This window comes from Microtus ochrogaster, unplaced genomic scaffold (assembly GCF_000317375.1).
Source record: "Microtus ochrogaster isolate Prairie Vole_2 unplaced genomic scaffold, MicOch1.0 UNK94, whole genome shotgun sequence".
Lineage (NCBI taxonomy): Eukaryota > Metazoa > Chordata > Mammalia > Rodentia > Cricetidae > Microtus > Microtus ochrogaster.
Window position 1 is genome coordinate 840,072 of NW_004949192.1, and position 6,199 is coordinate 846,270.

Sequence of the window (6,199 nt, forward strand, 5' to 3'; positions counted from 1 at the left end):
CACTCCTTCATAGTAAGGGGGCCCTGAAACCAGGCATAGCCAAAAATCTTGAGTTTTGCCAGGATCTGTGAGATTGAGAGTCAAGTAGGCTCCCTGTACTAAGTTAAGTAGTCCATCTCCTGTTCCAGGGTGATGGGAAGGCACGGCAGTAATAAGAGTCCTGCTGGTGCTGGTATCAGTTGAGGGGGCCAGGGAGGTGTGAGTTGCTGCTGGGGGCCATTGAGGCTTGGGAGCCGGCTGTGAGGGTGACCTTTGGTCTACTAAGACCAGGTTGGGCCCTATAGAATGGGTTGTTGTTTTTATTTTAAGTTTAATTTAGAAAGTGACACCTTTATCCTTCCCTGGGATATACCATCTGAGACCCCAAGTATATCCCGTTTGCCATCTAGTGGCCTGCTGTCCCGACCTCATAAATGTGATCCTGAAGGGCAAGGACAGAGGTTTCTCCCAATTGGCATATCCCTCAGTTCTTTTCTTGTAATAACAGGTGTGTCCATCAGGGTCAGGTCGAGTATAATTTCTTTTGACTGTAATCAGATCCCAGGAAGAGGAGGGTCGCCAATAGGCGTCTCCAGTAGTCTCGCAGCCCCATTCATAGCAAAAGTATTTTTCATATCCCCCACATCGGTGTGCTGTGGCCCGGTTTCTATTATCTCGAGGGCAAACATAGAAATCCGATTGAGCTAGCCTGCATCTAGCGGTGGGGCTGCTGCATCCATGGGCAGTCATCTGTTGGGGTCTGGTTCCCATGTATTGCTCTAAGTCATCGGGGTCCTTAGTTGGGATATCCAAATAATCCAGTCCAGCTGCCAATTGGGAAAAAATCGGGGGTGAGGGTAGGCCATCAAGTGTTAAGCGCATGGTTGCCCTGAGTTTCCCAAACAATCTCTCCGCTCTGGGACTGGATTTGCCAGGTTAAGGAATACACCTTGTGTGGGCTTTCCCCTTTGGTTGCCATTCCCAGCCTCAGCAGGGCCCATATAATGGTCAAGGGGCCCCATGCTTAAGTCTTATCTTTAAAGGATTTTGGGTGTGCTGGACTCTCCATGTTGGGGTCGCAATTGGCTCTGCCTCCCCCGTGGTGTGGGTGGCCTTGACGTGGGAGGTGTGGATCCAGGCTGTGATGCCATTGACTTTTAGTGCCCTTTGGGGTAGTCAGGAGGACAGTGTAAGGACCTTTTCATCGGGGTTCCAAGTTTTTGGTCTGGTGTTTGTGGACCCAAACAATGTCTCCTATTTGGAAAGAGTGAGGTACCATAGGCTGGCTCAGTTAGTCTCAGTAGGCTGCAGCGAGTGGTTTCCAGACCTCTCTTTGCACAATCTGCAATGCCTGCAAATGAGCTTCCAGAGAAGGGCTGTTAGCAAAATCAGCAATATTTGATTCAAAGAAGTTTATGAATGGGGTTGGGGCCCCATACAGTATTTTAAAAGGAGTCAGTCCATAGGGGCCCTGAGTGTTGAGGGCCCTATATAAGGCTAGGGACTAGAGGAGTACCCAGTCTCTAGAGCCAGTTGCAAGCGTTAATTTAGATAAAGTCTCCTTAATTGTCCTATTCATGTGTTTTACCTGTCCTGAATTTTGGGGTCTATATGTACAATGTAATTTCCATTTAATCCCCAAAAGCTTGGCCACCAACTGACTGACCTAGGAGACGAAGGCGGGCCTGTTATAAGTACCCAGGACCTGGGGCATCCCATACCTGGGAAAGATTTCTTCCAGGAGTTTCTTGGTCACCATTTTTGCAGTTTCATGTTTGGTAGGGAAGGCGTCTGTCCATCCTGAAAAGGTGTCTACGAACACCAGGAGGTACTTATATCCATAGAGACTAGGCTTAATTTCTGTAAAGTCAATCTCCCAGTGTACACCAGAACGATGTCCCTGTACCCGGACCCCTGGCCCAAGCTTAGTCTTGCCTGCATTTACTTGAGCACAGGCTTTACATTTATCAGTTACCTTTTGTAAGGCCCCATCTCTGTTTAGGAGGTAGGCGCCAGTTTCCTGTCATTTCAGTAAGGTTTTCATCTTCTTTGGTCCTAAATGGGTCAATTTATGCAGGTACTTTATCAGCTTATAGGTATGTCTCATTGGCATAATGGTCTTTCCCTTGAAGATCCAATGTTGCTCTTTGGGGTCATAGGTGGCCCCCACTTTTTTTAGGAGGTCGGTGTCCTCTTGACTATAGGGCAATGGACATCGGGACGGCCTTGTATTTTCTGAATCGGTCAGATGGAAGCCTGGGTAGGTGTTGATTGTTTTTAGGGCAGCCTCCTTGGCAGCAGCATCCACCAATCGATTTTCTTTTGCCTCCCGGCTGTGGCCCTTTTGGTGGCCAGGACAGTGCATAATATTCAGTTTTGGGGGCAGAAATAGGGCTTTGAGTAGTGTCAAGATTTTAGTCTTATTTTTAATTTCTTTTTTCTCTGAGGTCAGCAGCCCTCGCCTTCGGTAAGTTTCCCCATGTATATGGGCAGTGGCAAAGGCGTATCAACTGTCCGTATAGACATTAAGTTTCTTACCTTCTGCCATCTGGAGTGCCTGGGTCAATGTGATGAGTTCTGCTCTTTGGGCTGAGGTGCTCACTGGTAGGGCTTCAGCCCAAATTACCTCTGTTTCCGTGGTTACTGCTGCCCCTGCTCTGCGTTCCCCGTTTTCCAGGAAGCTGCTACCATCGGTGTACCAGGTGTAGTCAGCGTCCTGAAGAGGGTGATCCCTCAGGTCCGGTCTGGTCCGGTGCATTTCTGCAAGGATCTGGAGGCAATCATGCTGCTCTGCCTCCCCTGGCAAGGGAAGTAAGGTTGCGGGGTTGAGAGCAACCACAGGTCCAAATTGCACCCGGTCCGCATCCAGGAGACATGTGGGCATTGGAAAGCCAGCTGTCTGGAGGCTGTTTGACCAAGGCCTCCACTGCATGGGGTGCCAGGATGGACAATGGCTGGCCAAGAGTCAATTTACTTGCATCCTGGGTAAGGACTGCAATAGATGCTACTATCTGTAGACAGGGCGGCCATCCGGATGCGACTGGGTCGAGTTTCTTGGACAGATAGGCCACAGGACGCCTCCAGGGGCCCAGTCTTTGGGTCAGGAACCCCTTGGCATAGCCCTGCTTTTTATCTATAAACAGTTTGAAGGACTTGGTAACGTCTGGAAGGCCCAATACGGGTGAGGTTAGCAAAGCCTTTTTAATGTCCTCAAAAGCCTTTTGTTGTTTCTTTTCCCATCTGAACATTGCCCCCTGCTTGGTTAGGGGGTACAGGGGTGCAGCTATCTCTGCACACCCTGAGATCCAGAGGCGGCAGAATCCTGCTGTTCCCAGAAACTCCCGCAGCTGGTGTGCGTTCTGGGGTGCAGGGTTGTTAGTGATAGTCTGTTTGCGCCTCGGTCAGCCATCTCTGTCCATCTCTCAATTGATAACCTAGGTAAATGACTTGTTTCTGACATATCTGAGCCTTTTTGGCTGATACCCAATATCCTAATTGTCCCAATGTTTGTAGGAGGCTTTTGTGCCCTCCTGACATTCTTTCTCCAAGGCGGCCTCTAGAAGGAGGTCATCAACATATTGGAGCAATATCAGGGCGGGGTACTGAACCCGAAAGTCTTCCAAGTCCTGGTGTAAGGCCTCATCAAAGAGGGTTGGGCTATTCTCAAATTTCTGGGGGAGCCTGGTCCAGGTCAATTGACCAGAAAGTCCAAGATATGGGTCCTTCCATTCAAAGGCAAAAAGGGACTCGCTCTCAGGATGCAACCGCAAGCAGAAGAAAGCATCCTTTAAGTCCAATAATGTGTACCAAACGTGGGATGGTGGCAGAGAGCTCAATAGATTGTAAGGGTTGGAGACCATGGAGTATATGTCCTTCACCCTTTTATTAACCTCTCTCAGATCCTGCACTGGCTGATAGTCCCCAGTCCCCAGTCCCCGGCTTCTTTACCGGCAGGAGAGGGGTGTTTCATGGCGATCGGCAGGGAGTGAGAATGCCCTGATCCAGTGTCCTCTTTCCTTGCAGTAGGCACATTGGTCATTATCCATTTTGGCCCCCTTCCGTTCTCCCAGCCTACCTCCCTTTCTATCTTGTCCTTGAAGTACAGTGGCCAGCAGCCTGCTTAATTTTTTATTTATTTATTTTTTTGTCTTTCCTCCTGATCCTTTTTCATTCTCTGCCATAATCTCTCCTCCTTCTCCTCCGGAGTTTCCCTTTTGTTAAAGATTCTCTCTGCTTCCTTCAGCAAATCCAGTAAGGTATATCCCTGCAGACCCTCCAATCTTTGTAGCTTGCTTTTAATATCTGGGCTGGACTGCCAAATGAAAGACATCGAAACGCTAGTGGCCTGCCCAGGCTCCTCAGGGTCATAAGGGGTATACATTTTATATGCTTCCTTACGCCTCTCTAAAAATGTTGAGGGTGTCTCTTCATTCCCTTGTATCACTTGTTTTACCTGAGACAAATTAGTGGGGTGGCGTGCTGCCCCTCAGAGACCCACTATGAGCAATTTTAGATTAGTAAGGTATTTGAAGACAACTACCATTGTAAAACAGTCCCACAAAGTGTCTCATCTATTTTAAAAAGAATCCACACTGCTCATCATTGTTTTATTTACCATTCAATATATAAAGATATAAACATATAAAAAAATTTCATGTTAGAGACAATTATGTACTGATCTATGGGTATATCATTTGTAATTCCTTAGCCACGCAGAAGACATCACTTCAGGGTTGGTGGCCAGCCCATGTATCCCAGGTGCACATGTGCGAGTCGCCTGCCATCTGTGTCACCAGCATCTGACATAGAAGCCCCCATGCGCAGGCACAGGGCATAGCATTGCCTGTCATTAGCATCTGATGTAGATATGTCGTTTTCCTCACGCACATATGCTGGGAAAACTTTAAAAGCTAAAGGCGCCATTCCCATGGCCTCTTCCACCCCTTCTGTTCACCACTCCCCGAGCTCGTCTGCACAGCTCTTCTTAATAAACTTATACACGTGGGTTTGTTTGTGTTTTGTGCTCTCTCTCCATCTCTACAGGACATTTTATTGGTGCTGTGACTCAGATTGGGCTTGGTCCTGGATGGCTGAAGGTTCCCAGGGCTCCCTTAACCCGATGATGACTGCCATCTGTAATCAGGAGCCACAGGTATTTATTATGATATCTGGATGCCTCATTTCCTTCCTCTTGGATACTGGAGCAACATACTTGGTTCTGAGGGAATTTTGGGGGCCTACCTCTCCTTCTAGCTCCCCTATTGTTGGGGTAGGGGGCAGCCTTATTTACCTCAACAGACCCCACCACTCAATTGTGTGTTTAGAGGCATTTATCTCACTCATTCATTTTTAGTTATGGCAATGTGTCCAGTACTTCTCATGGGAAGGGATTTTTTTTAACAAAGGAAGGAGCCTCCTCCCATTCGCCTTACTCCAGACTCACCGGTAGCGCCACTCTTCCTTCTCCTAGCTCTCCAACCTTCTGACACTAATGGTCTTTTCCTCTATGAGCCTCCCAGGTGGACCCCCAGATCTGGGACACCCAAAACCCCTCCGTCGCTAAACACCATTCCCCTGTTGTTATTTAATTACAGGATCCTACCAAATATATTACCCAAGCTCAGTACATTCTTTCTTTCCAGAGCCTTAAGGGACTTACACCTATTATTTCTGACTTTTTTAGGATAAAGCTGCTTCGCCCCACCTCTTCTCCTTTTAATACCCCTATACTTGGTGTTAAAAAATCTAATGGAACTTATTGTCTGGGTCAAGACCTCTGGCTCATTAACTCTGATATTGTTTCTCTTCACCCACTCTTCCCTAATCCTCTTACCCTTCTATCTAATATTCCTCCAGAAACCTCCCACTTCTTAGTTCTAGACCTCAAGGATGCCTGTTTCTCTATTCCTCTTAGCCCCCAATCTCAAAACATATTTGCCTTCACCTGAACTGATCCTGACACCAATTTTTCCCCACAGCTCAACTGGACTGTCCTTCCCCAGGGATTCTGGGACAGCCAACACCTCTTTGGCCAGGCTTTGGCCTCTGACATGCTCTCACTGTCTCTCTCTATTTTTACTATGTTGATCCTCCCAATCCAAGAGCAAGGGAGGTCCTTCCATTTTCTGGTGTACTCCTCAATTTCTTTCTTCAATGCCTTAAAGTTCTTGTCAAATAGATCTTTCACTTCTTTGGTTAGAGTTACCCCAAGATATTTTAT

General features: G+C 47.6%; 1 long non-coding RNA gene across 2 annotated transcripts in view; it reads left to right on the plus strand.

Annotated features, from left to right (window-relative positions):
- LOC113455721 overlaps positions 1 to 6,199 on the plus strand; it is a 40,915-nt gene that overhangs the window by 28,776 nt on the left and 5,940 nt on the right. For both annotated transcript variants that reach the window (XR_003376700.1, XR_003376701.1), the window contains one exon: positions 5,023 to 5,131. This is a non-coding gene — a long non-coding RNA (uncharacterized LOC113455721). The remainder of the gene's footprint in view (positions 1 to 5,022; positions 5,132 to 6,199) is intronic.